At 35.6% G+C, this 18,267-nt stretch overlaps 1 long non-coding RNA gene across 1 annotated transcript in view; it reads right to left on the minus strand.

Moving 5' to 3' along the window:
- Nucleotides 1-1,075: 1,075 nt before the first annotated feature.
- Nucleotides 1,076-18,267, minus strand: part of LOC124165575 — a 29,401-nt gene continuing 12,209 nt past the window's right edge. Inside the window, exon 2 of the long non-coding RNA XR_006866260.1 lies at nt 1,076-2,863. This is a non-coding gene — a long non-coding RNA (uncharacterized LOC124165575). The remainder of the gene's footprint in view (nt 2,864-18,267) is intronic.

Below are 18,267 nucleotides of genomic sequence, written 5' to 3' on the forward strand. Positions count from 1 at the left end.
AGGAAATATTACCATTCCTATAAAATTTTCCTTTAAAAATTTTATCTGCTAATTGTGTTTTCAGAGATTACTGGAATAATTAAGGGAATAATCTTGTTAGTGCAACTTCTTGTTAACGGCAGGGGTATGGGAATATGAACTTAATTTTAATGTAAGTTATATTTACTTACCCTTGTGGTCACTAATTACTCATTTGGTTTTGAGCCTCTCAGACAACCTCCCATGTCTTATGCCTTTCACAGCTCCAATTACCACTCCAAGTTTCCTCTTGCTCTTACTTGATCTCCCGAGCGGAGAATAGTCTGGTGCCCTCTTGTCTTTCTATTCACACTTATTTGATTCTCTGTTCCTTCCTTTTCATTTGCACATTATATGCACTCATGTATATAAGGTCTATTATAAGGCTTTTTATAATATATAACGTCAATTATATGGCTTTTTTTTCAGGTATATTTCGTTTAGATCCTTGTATAAATGCATAAGTTCTCTATTTTTCCGTGTTCTCGATGCCATATTTTCCCGGATTGATCCTAAAACTTTCAATATTTCATTACCAAAATCTATTTATTTTTTAATAAAGTTATCCTACTCGTATGATGCGAAACTAAACTCATACAGATATAATGTATTTAATAAGGCATGCCAAATTATATTTTACAGTGGTAATTTTGTCAGTCATATTAGTCGGTGAGAAAACTCTACTAAAAAGTTTACTTCCAAGATATTATATTTTTGAGAAAATCCACCTCAATATATCATGACGGAGTCAATTTTATTTCAGGGAAGTATATGGAGACAAATGGGTGAAAGAGTTTTACCCCGTCATTACTCCGACTTCAGCCAGTACTAGTTAGATAAAGGTGTAGTTAAAATGTTTTCAACTTTTGTGATTTTCAACTAGGGAAAATTATATTTAGTTGTCAGCTGTCAAACAAAGACATAAAAAAGTACTAATCCTTAATATTAAACGGGTTTCGCGCAGAAATAGACAATGAATTGTTTCATTTTTTCGGTCAAGGAGGCAATACAACTATTGCCACGTTTTAGGGTAAGTTGGTTCTAATGAAAGTGGAGATCACAATTAAACAGTCTTTATTGGGTGTATTGGTTAAGTTACAACACCTTTTATGCAGTCATTTAAATTTGAGGTAATGTAATTGATTGATATATAATCAATTGCAATCAAACTCACATTCACTTTTTGCGATACATATTTACAAATTGGCTTCATTCTTGGATTTTGCTTTCAAGATAAAGAATGGCGAATATTTTCTTTGAATGTATACATGTCTTTCACTTTCGCATTGATCATTCACGACTTCACAAATGTTCCATTTGCACTCGTATTCATCGGCGCCTTGAATATTTATTTCTTCTTACTGGAAAGAAATTGTTGTGATGGCACCATAATATATGAATTGATCCACACGCTAGTTACGTCATTCGTGGGTGTTTGTCTTGGCTTCCGAAATTTTATCGGCCTCAGGAACGTGATGTGGCTACTGAAGAATATAAGGATGCTCTCATCTTTCCAACGCCCCAATGTGATTCTACATTTCCCAAGCATCGAGGGTAACTTGGCTCGTGTTCAATAGTTTCTCAACCACTATTTTCATCTGACACGTGCTGAGGAACCGCTTATGTTTGGGTAAACGTACAAATAAATTCGATGAGATGGCGACCTTTTCATTAGAAAATGGCTTACAATTTGTGTATTATAGTTTATCAGACAGATGAATACCCCCATGAAAAAATTGTATAAACCTGTTTCAAATGTTTATGCATTCTTATACATTTCCATGGCAATGTATAAAAATTTGAAACAGATTTATATAATTTTTTCAAAGGGGTTCTAATAGCTGTCGGATGAATAAGGTACGGCATACATATACACACAATATTAATTTCAAACTTGGAATCCATTCCTTCGCATGCTTTCTTATATGCATCTGTCAAACACAGCCATCGACAGTCATATTAATAGAGGCATACATTGAAAACCGTTGTTTGCAAGATGTATAGTGAGAACTAAATAAGTTCTAAGGAAATTTTTCTGGCCTAATTATTTTTGGAAACTTAGAAGTACCCAGGAAATATATTATCAAAAAACAGTAGTTCACGGAAAAATTAATGCGCAAGAAATTTTAATGACAGAAGATGGAAATACAGTGCAAACTAGAATACTTAATTAATTCTATTCTGCATAAATCTGTATAAGTGGAAATTCCTGAAAATTGTTTACTTTGGCTTCACATGTCTACTACGATTGTTAAAGGCATACCTTAACCTGAAGGAAAATCATGGCACTGAGATCGCTGATATGTTAAGTCCTCCGTATTTTACTCAACCGTGAAAAAGTCACTCTTGAGTCCACTTTGCGTAAGGTTTGTTGGTAACGAGGGTGTTCGTAGCACGACTCATGATTTTTGTGGCCACCGTTTCTTGTGGGGACCTTTTACATGATAATAACCACCAGAACCTCTCCCCCTTCTCATCTGCGATGAATGTGAGCAAAGTTTTACATTGCAGTCGAAACTTTCCGTGTCATATTGATTCAATTGGTATTGCTGATATTCGTCGAATCAGAAGAATAGGAAGATTAGGGAGGCAATAGAGTATCATGAACAGGAAAATGGGAGAGAAGAGGATGATGAGAGATGTGTAGACTACAGAGAGCCATAGGGGCGTTGACAATGTCCATAAGGAGAGCAAAGCCATTTTCAAAGTCGTGACTTGTATGTGACTATTTTACAAATTTTATACGCTCTCTTCTCACTGCCAATTTGGATATGGTGTCTTCGGACAGGTATCTGGTTGATGGCAGCAAGGCAGCAAATCACGATCCTCTGAGGTGGAAGTAATTCTGAAATTGAAAGATATAGTGATTAGATATCATAGGTACCCGTATCTATCTATATATTAACCCTCCGTTGGTCGCGTGGCGTCTACCATACGACAGACTATTTTATTTTCTTGGCTCACATCGTATTTTCATAGTTAGGAAACTTAGTCCTTGTCTCTCATTAATTTATGATTCTGAAGTAGGCACCAATATGATTATATGTTTTGTCACATTTATTGAATTAACTTTGATATTTTGTTGTTTTTGGAGTCTGATAGACGCCTAGCGACAACTTGAGTTACAATTCGTTACATGCTAAAAGGTTCGTGATATTCATCGCAAAGTTTTGAAATACGTTTATAATTTAAACTAACAACTGTTAGTAATATGCATTAAATTTTGTTCATGCGTCTTATTGTTACGAATTTTTTATTGTAATCAATTTAACGCCTGAATAAACCTATGATTGCGAAGAATTTGCGATGGTTGTCTTATTATTTGAGTGATATTTTGCGTTTAAACACCGTTTTCCCCTGTGCTACATACGTTTATGGTGGCTTATTACATTGATGTAGATGCATGAATTAACCGTAAACATACACATAACAATTTTGTGTGTGCATCGAATAATAAGTTTCCAATCTGATAGGAGATATTTTGGTTCAAGTTCAACTGAACGCGCTATCAATTTGAAACGTCTCCCAAATCAATTATTCCCCCTGTAGTCAAAATCATTTGTTAGATTATTAGCAAAATCATGACTGCGAAATTGTGAAAATTGTGTTTGCATTTACTGTCCAAATTGAACATGTTCTTATAATTTCGATGACAGAAACGTCAATATAGTCAGTCAATTCAGTATTTTATTAGTACAAATATCTCCATCATTATTATGCGTGGATATGTTGTTCAGTTATGAAATTAATTATTCACTGAATGATTTATTGTAGTTCAAACAATTATTTCTTCTTTAACGCATTTTGTGTAACCATTCTAAAATGGTGTCTGTGAGACGCCGCGCGGCAAATAGCGTTCCAAAATGTGACGCGACTGACGGAGGGTCAAGTTTTTTAGCGTGCCAGTATGCCTGCATTTCGTGCAGTCACACTTTAGGGTCTATCTCAGTCGTTGCAAGTGCAACAGGGATAAGGTTTGGTGCGTTCGACGCGGAATCTCTGCACGCAGATTTTAGGCTAGGTCCCAGCGCTGTAGCTTGACAAAACGTTAAGTTGCGATCAAAATATGTGCGAAAACGGACCAAAAACGGACTTCCCACAAGACGGCAGTCAAACAGTGGTGGGCCACTATTAATTCCTGTCTCCCCACTGCAGTTCTTCTCCTTTGCAAAACTCTAGCAAATAAGAGCCAGGCACTGGCATGCCACAATTAATTCTATCCCCCCAAACCCTCTGTGACCTTTTCTGGCAATTGGCCCATGATTCTCGCGATTGGACCACGACAAGTAACACGGTAATAACCACTAGCCAGGCAACGTCAACCTGGGGCTGAGCACGCTAGTGGACTCTGCTAGTCAACTATCATTATTTTTAGTAATATTCAGCGATACACTGGAGATGAAAATTTAAACGTGTAAATCAATATATTTTTAATTTTAAACGTGGGAAATATAGCAGGTATAAATTTGAGTGGGTGAGAAGCCTAGGGGTACGAGTGATTTTGTTTTTTAGAAAGAGTTAGCTACAGTAATTGGGTATAAAAAACAAACAATATCGATTAGATGTTTAGTAGTGCATTTGATTTTCCACTCGATGTTAGCTCAAAACAGAGACTCACTCGTATCCATTGGCAACCTATTTTTTGTGTATTTATTCTAACAATTAACTTTACCTAACACCTAAACTAAAATCACTTGTACCCCTTGGCTTCTCAACCTTCAAGTCATATTTGACAATATTATTCCCATTGGTTTATCATCAAATTGCGGGAGATTGAAAAAAATGCTATTTCCTTGTGTTAATTTCCTCCTAGTGTCAAAAGTCCTGGATTTATTAAAGGGTTTAAAATTTAAATTTTGGTTCGAAGTTGCCTCACAAATAAAAAAAATATCGGTTATCACATGAAATATTGAGTTGATATTGTTTTTTGACAGTCAATTAGAAGATTTGCAAATCGTATTACTCTCTGATTATTTTTATTTTAATATATAATGAAATCGTTTTTAAATAAATATTTTCAAATATATTCGAAGCTACCATTCCAATTATGAATGTTTAATTTCATTAATATTACGTGATTTAGATGAATTTTATTGGATCCAATTAAATTTATCGCTTTATTTTAAGCCATTGATATTGCGAAAAAACATAATCGGGCTGATTTTAAAATTTAAATATCGTTAAAAATGCTATAAGGTTTAAAAAATTGATTCATAGTACATGAGAATCGCATTTTTTCTTACCAGGAAAACTGGGTGGCGTCAAGTTGTTCGATTTTGGGGGTAACTTGCGAAAGCTATGGTTAGTGAGCAATGGATTTTAATTTACGGTGATCAAATTTTATCCTCAAGCTTATTAAAAATAAAAGTATATAAGTTAAGAAATGGGAATATCAGATTTTTTCACTTTAAATTGCAGCAGCTGTGACTAATTATCGGGAAAATTTCTTTTTGCAACTCTTTCCTCTTGATGCAGCGATTTAGTTTATTGTTATTTCTCATGTATCCAATTGTAAGGATACATGAGAAAGAACAATATCAAGTTCTTCAATATCAAAGTTGGAATTGCATTTAAGTTTACGTTTTATAATTGTTGAAATGAGCCATTCCAATGTTTTAGAAGCAGGAATAAATTTTATTTCTAATTGGGTAAAAACAAAGCTTTACTCATTTATAAAATTATACAAGAGTACCTGTTTAGGCTAACGCAGGCCAGAAAGTATTTAAACCAAATCAATACTCTAAGATTCCATCATTATTGGTTTCTTAAATATTTTAACGCAACATGGCTGTTGAAGAAAATTATTTTACCCTACTTATAACTCATTATAGTGTTATACTTTTTCATTATAATTCCAATTCCTAAAGGTCCCCACATCTTTTTGAAGTATAGCAAGTACTAGTATTGCGCCAGATATGAATTAAATACTTGCTACGAAATTATTAATGTACTTCCTTGTAATCTTTCGACGCTCACGATTTTCTCGTGATACGTCACTAAGCCCAATTTTGGAGGTAAAATAATATCCCATCGGGCTTATCAGCTTACTTTAAAAGAAAGTGGGCGTGTTAAATGCTCAACTTCAAGTTGGCCTGGTCGGATGCGATTCTTATTTTTTTTAATCAGGAAGAAGGCGGCGACGAAGCGAAGGAAATAATACGCGTGAAGTTTTTGGCACCTGACGTCGGGATCGTGGGCCGCTAAGTGGAACAAGGTCGCTGTCGCGCGATTTTTATCAGTCCCTCCTTTTACGTGGGAGGGACTTTCCATTTCAAACGCATTCTTCATGGGAACAACAAAACCTGTCGTCTACTACGTTTCTTCCTCCCGCGAATCTCAAATCCAAGGGGACTACATGGAGGAGACCCCATTTCACCCCATAGGAAGTTCTTTTCTGTTGCCACTTTGGTTGCTTTTCAATCCGTTTTCAAAAATATCTGCAGCGCAGCGAGAAGTGCAGTGCGATCCTCTTTATTTCAATACTTGCAGGTCACCCGGCGTTGTTCATAGAACCCAGAGAAGTGGGTAACTTGGAACTTGGTATTCTTGGTTAAAAGGCAGAATTATTACGAAAAGGCTCGAATATTGTCAATGTTGAAACACCCGTTGTTAAGGCGATTCTGAGCTGTTTACGGGGAAGTGAGAAATAAATAAATAAATAAATAAATTACAAAAGAGGATCCTCAAGTAGGCCTCAAAATGCGTTTTCACCTACCGCGCATTTAAATTACTTCCAGAAGTCACCACTCGCGCCGCTCACGGACAAATCGATCCGAATTCTACTGGGAAATAAGATGTGATAAGGGGTGTCAACCGAAATTTAAATTCATGATGATGTGATGCATCAAATTCATATCATTTCAATGCTATTCCTCGCAATTGCAAACATTATAATGCAAAATAATGGGAAAGGGGATCGCATTGCACTCATCACCGCGCCACGGGTAATTTTGAAAGCTGATTAAAATGCGACCGAATTGGCAACAGAAATCAGCCTTCTATTGGATGGAATTGGGCCTCCTCTATGCAGTCCCCTTGGGAAAAGGAATATAGTGAGTTTCTGAGTAAATAAAAGAATAAAATAAATTTCTACGAGTCCGACAGAGTCTCTAAATTATTCAATTCAAGTACAAAAAAACGTTGAGAGTTATCATTCCACTGTAACACTCAATTTATACTTAATATCATACGATAACGAATTTATTAAATGCAATGAACTAAAGTTAACTACATTTTAATTGATGAAGCATTACATAAAGCGAGTAAGCACTGCAAAAACTATAGTTAGAAATAACAGTTTCTTATCGAACTAATCGTAATTTGTATTCATATAAGAATATAAGCATTGAATATTTCTGCCACTTTTACCAAACAAGTTTTTTAAATTAATTTCGATAAATACTGTCAACATGGCACCCACCAGTTCGATAAAACAACTAAGATCAAACGCTCAGTTAATCCGATGTAGCGTGCGCCGATGAAAGATTTTCCAACCAGAAAACCGTTGTTCTCATTGGAATTCATAAAATTAGAAGTTCAATGAAGGTTTCCTCAAAATAAATAAAAAAAAGCGGAGTGTGCCTGCACAAGGTATTGAACACGGGCCCCCCACGCGTAATAAAATACTCTATTTACCAGGCTAATCGGTTGCCATGATAAATATTATAAACACGTTTATTAATTATTTTTCACATTACTCAACCAAATGTCTCGTTCACTCCAAACATTTGTATGAGTAAGGGAGTGGTCGGGAGTTAGAAGTTGACCTATAGTACCATGTCACGAAGCTTTGATTTATTTTTCTGTCTACCCGTGGTTTCGTAAATTTTTGGCCCTTTCCGAACATTGCACCACATAGATTATGGAGTAAAGTATTTTCAATTGCGATAATAGCAGTGAAAAGCTATGAGTTGAATAGAATATATCATCAAGAATATATAAATTTTGAATTTTGATGAACAGCCCTGATTATAGCCAACTTATTCGTGAAATTCGAATCGCTTCGCCCGTCAGCGACGCGAGTGGCAATGTTTGTAAACCCATTTAAATGCGCGATGGGTGACAGCACATCTAGAGCCCTACTTGGGGATCTCTTTTGTAATATTCGTGCCCAATTCCTTCAGTCTGTGGTGCAATGTTCGGAAAGGGCCAAAAATTTACGAAACCACAGGTAGACAGAAAAATAAATCAAAGCTTCGTGACATGGTAGCCACGACATGTCACAGCTGATACCTCTGAAATGTCGCGACAGTTTTGGGGTACCAGCTGTGACAACTTTTGGGGATGTAAATTTGTAAATTTTAAACGGTCAGCGTTCTGTAAGCCTTTGAAATAACCATCTAACAAGAGATAATAGGGACATTATAGGGCAACGAGGATTTAGAGTATCATTATTTGCCATTCAGGAATGTATGATAATTCTTAAATCGTGCCGTAGTCATAGTGAGGTATGTTTTATCCTTGTCCGGAAAAATTTCATTAATTTCATTGAGTATTTCAACTGATGGCTCACAGAATTCGTCAAAAAATAATAATTGATTGCAGGAGGAAATCATCACTGGAGAGTAAATGTGGAATAGCGGTATTGGAGGAAATTAATTGAGTATTTTCAGCGTAAAAACAGTGATATGCCATCTTGTCCTCAGTTATATCACGATTCAGAGATCCACGTAAATATCTCGCAAGAATTAATTTATCGATTGGATTGTCGAGGTCTTTGGCAATACTTTTGAAAAAAATTATTTGAGCTATCAGCAAAAGTTTTTAAATGAAAGTATTGAATAATGTCGGGGCAGGATTAAAATTAACTTCAATTTGACTACTGATTGATTTTAAAGCCAACATAAATTCATTGATTAAAAATAATGATACCATAAATTGAGAATAAACTGAAATTACAACATTTTGTAAGTTTGATAATACCTTCCCTATTGTATTTCCTTAATTAGAAGCTGATGGATTAATAGATGTGGCTGACAATGAATTTAATAGTTATTAATGGCTGTTGGGTTCTGAAAGAACAAATAAAATTGTCTTGGAATTTAAGTGAAATGAAGAGAAGTGCTGTGTTTGCGTCAACTACCATGGAATACCCTGTTCATCACTACATTTTAGCTCAAAGTTATTATAAAAGTCCATCGGATGGACGAGTACATCACCTAAATAACCATTTAATAGCTGATTAAATGAAATACGTGTGAGTTATATCAGGAACCACTAAAACATTTACTAATACCCTCGGTTTTTATAAACAAGACAGGAGGCTGGCTATCTCGTTCAAACTACGCAATGATGTACTTTTTCATTTGTGTATTAAAACACAGATTTCAGTGAAGTTGCTCAGATAACTATTTCTCAAGAAATGTGCAGAAATTTGCTGGCCTAGAATTGCTTAGAATGAGCTGGAAATTACAACATTTCGCTCATTTCATCGTTCCAGCTCACTTCAAGGCCAAGTTTTTCTCGAAACTTTTTTTTTATGGAATTTGGCCAATCCATTCCATTCCGGATACAGGCGATTGCAAGTCCCTTCGAAATTATTTCCACGAAATCCGTAATGACATTCGCTATCTCGCTACCTCTCCTGATGAGGAAAAAATCACATGGTAAGGTTCATCGGTAATAATTCAAAAGTGATGGGCTGTCTCTAGAGTCGAGAGGAAAAAGTCATTCGAGAAATGCTACACTTGATGTAAAACTTAAGACTGCGGAACTTAATGTTGGGGTTTAGTTTAGAAGGTGCCATGTTTTTTTTTATTTTCAATTTTAGAGCAGCAAATATTTTTTTCATGGCCTTCCGAAACAGAGAGATGGGTGCATTTATTTCATAGCTTTGTAAAGATTAAGGCCACATGCTAAATTATTTACTGACCATTTTGGTTGAGCAGCAAAAAAAAAAGATGCAGATTTTAATGAGTAAAAATAATACAAAAATTCCACCTCAATATTCTTGAAATGTGGAAATCGAGTCCTCCGCACGCTCTTCAACGATCATGAGGAATTTTATGTGATCCGGTATTTCTTCCGTTGTATAATTCACAATATGTCTTGTACTGAATTTTTGTAAGTTTGTTACTGGCAACATTTTATTTTGGGGAATATTGCATGAGTATGATAGTAAAAGAATAAAAAAATATTATTGATGTTGGGGTCTCATATTGGTTTTAATCACAGCTTTTATTAAATCCAACTGACCTAGCCAATAAAATCTCTCTTAACGAATGTATATTTCCATTTCTCGATAAATTATTATTACTACTAAAATTGGTTTCATTGAACGATGATGATCGAACGAACTGTCTCCTACCTAACTCTGAGGAAGGTGGTAATGCGCCACCGAAAATTTAGTACTGTGACTGTTTTTTATATCTTTTTTGTGACCTGTGATTCTTCCCAACCTGGGGTATTTTTATGTTATTTACCTCGTCGAGGAACATTTCGAAGTATACTATTTTGGAAACGCCGGTTGGTCTGCCAGTATCGAATAAAAACATGACATGCCCTTGGGAGATAAAGTTTAAAGTTTATTGTCCCCATATGGATATAATGTATGGTGTGATTTTCTTCTACTAATTTATAGGTATTTGTTAAGTATGTCAATTACTAATAAAAAGATATTATTGCTTTCCATTCAATCGATTAAAATATTTAACTGACCATAAACAAAAAAATACTTTCGTGAGGAGATGTATCTCATTAGGCAAATTCAATTATGGACAGCTACTATAGCATTAAAACTCATTACTCGTCATTTGTAAAAACTCTTATGTTTTTATTGTAATTGTAATATTCATCCATTTCTCGAAAATAAATTACTATTACAACCAAAATTGGTATGATTGGACGATGATGATATCGAATAAATGACATGAAATATCTTTTGGAAGTAATTATTAAACGATTGCAAAATCTATTGCCCGTAAACAATCTTGAAATGGAGGCATAACTACTTATTTTGATATTTTTATTGATTTAACTGTAACATCATCGTAAATAAATATGCAGCCTTTAGCCGTGAACCGATATATCACCCGCAACATGCTTTTGGTTTTACTCCTCTCGATTAAGTGGACTTTCAAATTTCGTTGTTTTTTTGTTTCCGGAAGCAGTTTCGAGAGGGAATGCGATAGCTATCTTTCTTCGATGAAAGAAAAGGAAAAGAATATCCTCGGTCCAATACTAATCGATTATTCTTCGAAACTGTCGAGGAAGCTATAATAACTCTTATGCTGATACATCTCTCGAAGTCCAAGGCGTATCAGTTTCCAAAAGGTCCTTGGATATCGACCATAACTGAAGGAGAGTCAGTTCATAAAAAATCTGTTTTGCATCCATAGCTGTCAATCAGAGTATCTGACTCACGTTTATTTTCGATGAAATATTTGTACCGGAAAGAACTTGTTGGGTTAAGCTTCGTCATATTACTAATCGGTGGCCGAAGAAAAAAAAATGGAATCTTGGACTCGATACGTGTAATCGATAGCGAGAAAAAGGCCTGCGTCATTCATTATGTTTTGCCACGCCCTGTTTCGCATGAATATCTAAACGAAGATCTGTTGAGTTTTTTCTCGAGAAAATAGGTCCCGACTCTTAAATCTCACAGAAAGCTAAGTGTTTATTTAATTTTTCTCATACGCTGTTGTTTCATCGACTAGCCGTTCTACATTTTTAGTAAAATACTCTTGTTCTATTGAGTTCATCACCATCCAAGCGTCACAATTGTTTTATATTATTTTGAAAGATAATGATTTTACAATTGCCCTCCCATTAGGCAATTGTTTTTGATGAATGAAAGCTAAATATATTTTAAATTTCTAATCATGTAAAATATGATATTAAAATTAGGTGCCGCTGTATTCTTAAGCTGGAACTCAACGGGAACAGACACATAAATAATATGAAGAACGCAATTAGAACGAATTTTATCGTAAATTATTTTTTTTAAAGGTCAAGATTACAACTTGAAAGTGAAAAATGTACTAGACCAAATATGTTTTGTCATTGATTAGGAATTCGTTTAAAATACATTCTTTTCCGCCTACTTATCTGTTTTACCATAGGTCAATGCCAAGGTTTTGAACTTGTTTGTAAGCATCAGGTGTGAATAATCAGTTTGAAAACATAGCGTGCCTCTTAGATTGACGTGCGTGGCAAGCGCTTTCAGCTCCTATTCCATGGTGCCCTTATGATATCATCATCCACACTTCAATTACCGGTATAATCCGACAGTCTCCTAAGGAGAGGAGAAATTTAGTACTCATACCCATCTAATGGCATTATAAATCGTTAAAAAAGTCTAAATCGTATAAAAATACTAAAAAATACCATCAAAATTCAGGGACCTTAATCCTTTGAATTCGGGCATAAAAATGATTAAGTATCCACTTTACTTCTCAGTTATGATGTACTTATAGTGGCCTATTTTAAATTACGCTTGCTTAAGCGTCGCTAAAATATTTAAATTTTAGTTTCCTCCATTAAAACTGTCCCACTTCTTCGCCTAACGTGCAATTCCACAATAAAACATCTACACCAGAATATCTAACAAAGGAATGAATACGCCTGAGTATATGTGTATTTTCTTTGATTTTCATGGTTCTTATGGGAGAATTTCTTTCCAAAACAGGTCTTGAAGGTAGCCCTTTATTATGTATTGATTCTATGGATATTAAGCGCATCGCTGAAAAACTTCCTAAAGAAATTACTGGATACTCGTTAACGTATAATTTTGCATATTTTTAAATTCTCTGAGCGTCGAAGCATGCCATGAAAGTTTTCTTGGAACGTTGTCTTGTGGGTGAAGGATGAAATATGAATACGCCGCTTTCATTATGTCTGGTTTGTTTTAATTTTGAAATAATGAGGTATTTTCATATAGTTACTAGGGATTTATACTTACTAGGGATTCATCGAATCTTTAAAATATGATTTGGAAATGAAATTCAGTCAAACTACTGCATGACAGAGGTGACTTTATAAAAATTCACGCGCATGGGTGCAAAGTAATATACACCAAGGATTATGATGGTGACTTAGCTGGGATTGGAACCCGGATGGATATTTCTTCATGGAAAACTTCATCCTTAGTGTAAACGAAGTTTAGTCGTTGATTGGGATATTTTGAGAAACATTAACACCTGATTTTATGCCGTGAAAACGTTATGTTGGCATCGTAAAGGCGAGGTCTTTGATACGCCTTTTTGTTGCGATACCATCGATATATGGTTAATGCAGAACTATTCTTCGACTTTGGTTTCTAGTAAGTTCTTCACCATCAGGCGAACTGAACATTAATTCTCACATTGGAATGAAAATATCATCAGGAACTTCGGAATTGAATTTAAATAAGTTGAAATTATCACCTTGAACTTTTAGATCTTATGAAGTAGAACAGTGCCACCATTAGACTATTTCTCAACTGTAAAAAATAGCTGAGAAAATATTGAGATAAATGTTCATATTTAAGATGGAGGAAATGTTGATTCCTATCTAATCTTGATGCCCTAAAATTTTCAAATTGAATGCATAATTCGTTGTGTTGGGCGTGACTTCATGGAATCGACTTAACATAATGAAATGTAAAAAAACCTTGTAATTCCCCATAAATTCAATGCTGTACGAGCTAGGCTTCGACATGACATGTCAACATCTGGTACATTTGCATCCAAGTCTTGGATGGTCGTACAGTATTAAATTTATGTGGAATTACAAATTTAAAAATTATGTAATAGTATAGATTTTAAGCGATTAATACGTCAATACAAAAGACGGAATGCTGGCCGAGCGAGAGGTATGCGACCTCTTAACCTTTCGTCGGGCGCAATGGATATGACAGGCTCAGCGCGATAGTTTTTTCATGTCTTCGCGCCAATAGGCAACATAGGCCCTTTGTGCTCATTGTATTTGTTTGTTTTGGCACGCTCTTTGCAGCTTTTCTCTTTTTGCAACTATGCCGACAGATCAATGACGGATTATTTAGCATAGTTAAACGAAATATTCGTACGCTAAAGCAAAATAGGAGCATCATTAGCTAAGTAAGTTAGCAAAATAAAAAGAACTGATCTTACAGAATTCAATGCTAAAATACGCTATATATAATAATTCCTAAGAACCTAAAGAGCACGTTAAATTACGCCTTGCTGGATCCGTCTAGGGCCGTATGACGGCGTGTAACGCTGAATATGCATAGCACGCAAGACATCATTGAAGTGTTAGACTGCAATAATAATGATGCTTTAAACTTTAAAGGTGGGCCTTGCTAAGAGCTCAGAGAAATTTTTAATTTTAATCCATTTTACTTAATTGGACTGATATTACTGATAGAATAGTGTAAGGATTAATAAAATATCCTTCAGAAAGCCGTAAAACACCATTTTGAACCATTTATCTTTAAGATTCCCCAATTTATTAATCTCGCATCTACCGCATATCCTGGTGGGTATTCCATACCCCCACACACCCCGGTATTAGTTGCACCTAACCCCCCCAGCCTTAATTCCTAGCTGCGCCCCTGCCTGAACTCAGCAATTCCAATGTTGTGCCTGACGAAAGTTTAAAGAATTGGCAAGCTTTAAGGACAAGGGAAAAGTAAACGATGGTATACCGTTCATCCTATGATATGTATTTATGGAGGCGTAATCTAACCCACTAAAAGGATTAGTAAGTCTCCACCGTCTGAGACCCTCGATCAATCGGTAAACAATGGAAGACGAAGAGGAACTTTGCGGTGAGAATCATATCCCGGCGACAAAACTCCACGGAGGCGGTTGAAAGCATAACGGTATTGCTCCTGTGGCTTGCGGCGTGGTTGAAATTGATTTATCGTGAAGGGGAACGATTTCAACTCTTTTACGCCCTGATTTATTCATCAGCATACATTACGTTTCCACCACTAAGTCATCGAAGGAGAGATTTGTCCTCAAAGGTGCGATAGGTTACAAACGAGGATTCATACATGTTCGTATATACAGGGTGTGTTAAGAGGAATCTACAATACTTCAGGAGGTGGTAGGGGCGACAAAATTAAGCATATTTTGTCCTGTAAACATGGGGTCGCAACTCCTTAGTTACTGAGCCATGGCAACGCAAACATTTTGTAACTAAAGAGTTGCAATGCAACAAACAATGCTTCAAATTGTCTCCCCTATAACCCAATGAAATACCATATATTTATTTTTTCTGATTACGCGTATTAGCTATTGAATTTTAATATTTTTTCAGTTTCTAGTGGAACAACGGAGCAAATTACCGATAGGATAAATATTTTCCCCTTCGTGGTTTCCTGTCGCAAAGCCATTCATTCCTATGCAACCAACCCACTTCGCCTTAAATCGGCAAATTGGGAAAAGTCTACATGCTTTGGCATTATCTTCGCATGACTTACGATCCACTTGGAAGTATTTATTGTACCTTCACTGATTTACTCTCAGTATAGCGAGCTTTTTTGGACTCAGAGCAACGAAATTATTCATATTAATTTAAAGCGGATAAATATATATTTTCCAAGTATAGCGACGAGTAGTTGACTGGAAAAATATACTATCCATTCCACCGCGGTGGTACTAGTTGAATAGAACTAAACTGTTAGCATAGAATGTAGTTTTAGCGTCACGCATTCACTCTTAGAATTTTTATTTTCCCTGTATCACGTGAATTTTTCAACTAGATGATATTCCCCAGCATTCTATGCTTCTGAAGGGGCCCCTGGGGTACAACATAGATGCCGAGGCAGGAATATTAAAAAAAGTTTAAATCGTCACGTAAATGAGAGTCTTCAAAAGCTATAGCTCATGCGTGCAACAAATATTCTGGACCACTTTTTAATGATATGAAGGCATTTTATGGGCCTTTGGTTGATAATAAAAATAATACAAGTTAGGAGAAAGTAGTTGAAGTGCTGGTACTTTATACATTTCGGGTATAAGGACAACACCATTGACTTGGGCAGTGCCCAATGGGCACCCTTTAAAACCCATTGATCGACACCGTTGTTGGTATGATATTCTTTTTGCATGCCTTATGATCTTGACTGTAATCTTACTAGGAAAACGGTTGAATTTTCATGAATAAAAGTGTTATGTTCGGTTTTCTCGTGTCCGAAAACCTAAGAATTGTTGGTCAATGAAATTCAGACTTTTTTCTATCTCGACTTTTTAACATTGAAACCCCATAAGGCAAAATCAAATGTTTGGTTTGGACCCACATTGTGAGGTCAAAAGGTCAAAATTGTAAAATGCTTTGCTTACACTCAACAAAGTGCAGGACCTTTTCCCATAAGTATGCCAATTTTCATGAACTTTGTTCGATGCGAAGTTACTAAAATTAGAAGTCAAAAATGGCACACGACCTGTGGGACTGTCTGTATACTAGGGCAAAGTTCTATAATACTAATGAATTAAAAACAAATGGATTCTGTTTAATAGATTGCATAGATAACGATGAAAGACAGATGAAGAAAAAGCAAATAGTATTTACTGACTCATGTAAATGCTACTATTTTTGTGACTCACGAAGCCACATTCTGCTGAAGATAAATTGAAGAGTAGAAACACATTGTGTTTAATAAATCTAGAGAAATACCACGAAATTCTTATCATCCTTGGTATTTTGAACTAATATTGCGGTCAAACTAATCCTTACTCTGGTCACACAAATAAAAATTTGAAATATTTATTACATAAATTCCTAACTAGTAAAAAAGTATCGATTTATTTAATTTAAAATATATTATTTAGTTCAGTACTTCCTCCGTTTCGTGCAACTTGGATAAAACCTTCCGGTAAAGGAGTAACTCATTATTCCTTTCAATGATTGTTATCCATTGACATACATTGAAATCAATACCTAGGTTGCAACAGTAAAGTGATTAATGTTTATATTGAATATCGTCTTCTTATTGCTGTTCCTTAACGTAAATTGATACGATATGGCTTTGAATAACACATTTATTTTTCTTTAACCTAAATCTGGATAAACTATTAAAGGTGGCAATATGCACTACCGTAGGTTTTCAAAGGAAAAGTCGAATTGAGTTGTGGCCTAATTTATTATGCAGCCTTCATAATTTTCGATAATGGTTGAATAAATAACTCTGAAGTAAAACGAAATATTTCCAAGAAATTTTTCTATTTTGATTCTGATAATTTATGGTTCCTTAAACATATTCGATCTCATTATTTTGAAAGGTCGTTCAAATACCGATTATTTTTGACCTGTGTGTGCCTTTAGGCTTGGCAGTTTGCTCTACGCAATCTCTCGGATGCGTAAGCAAGGCTTAGGTGAATGACCTTTTTAAATAAATTCGTATCACATCATAACTTATCGAGCAAAATAATTATGGAGTTCCGGTTAACTGGAGTTGTGCAGCAGCATGGTCGCTGTCATACGAGCACTCGCTGAGCAAAGTGATTTCATAATCGGTACGGTGCTAGTTTTTTTTTTTACTAGCTTTCAGCTTGATATAGTAGTCGGAAGACTAGTCGCTTTACCTTTTACAGTCACAATGGGATCTTCCCGTTTTGAAATCCTTGCTTCTTAAACTTTCTTTACCTTATTGTGGATATTAGTAATTCTATCTTCGTCAGATAACAATGAAGGAGAAAGTCTCGACGTAACTGGCCGCATTTTAGAGACGGATGAAAACGTGAAGGTTTTTCCATTCACATTTAACGCTGTCGTGGGTTGATGCCCAAACCTTGTTATAACAATTCTGATCACAATTTGTGGTGGAGGGTCGAAATATTTGAGCAATATATTATTCAGAATGTGGGTGGACCTGGGACCATTTTGGCGGGAGACCCACCATTTCGAGCTGTTTCAATTTGTCACGTATTAACAGGAATGAAGTAACACAATTTTCAGCAAATTCATTTACAATGTATAAATATATAACTAATGCATTACAATCCAGGAACTTCCTTGATTTTTCGTGCTGTAAAATCGACGATGATGCCACTGAAATCCAATTCACAGAGTATGTCCGACTCAATGCTCATCAGAGCAAAAAAAAACTACTTTACTTCGAATCCCGTCGTATATGATGGGTTTTCCTATTTTGCGAGATTTGCCTCTATATTAGAAGTAGGCTCTTGCTTGGTTGATGGCCCTGGGTTGGTTGGTGGCCCAGGGCCCGGGTCCCTTGCTCCCCATTTGATGCATCTAATTATTAATGGATAGCGTGTTGGACCAGTGGACAGAGCGCTAGGAAGCAATCATCGAAAGGGTCCGGGTTGAAATCCAGGGTGTAGCCTT

The sequence above is a fragment of the Ischnura elegans genome, chromosome 9 (assembly GCF_921293095.1).
Source record: "Ischnura elegans chromosome 9, ioIscEleg1.1, whole genome shotgun sequence".
NCBI lineage: Eukaryota > Metazoa > Arthropoda > Insecta > Odonata > Coenagrionidae > Ischnura > Ischnura elegans.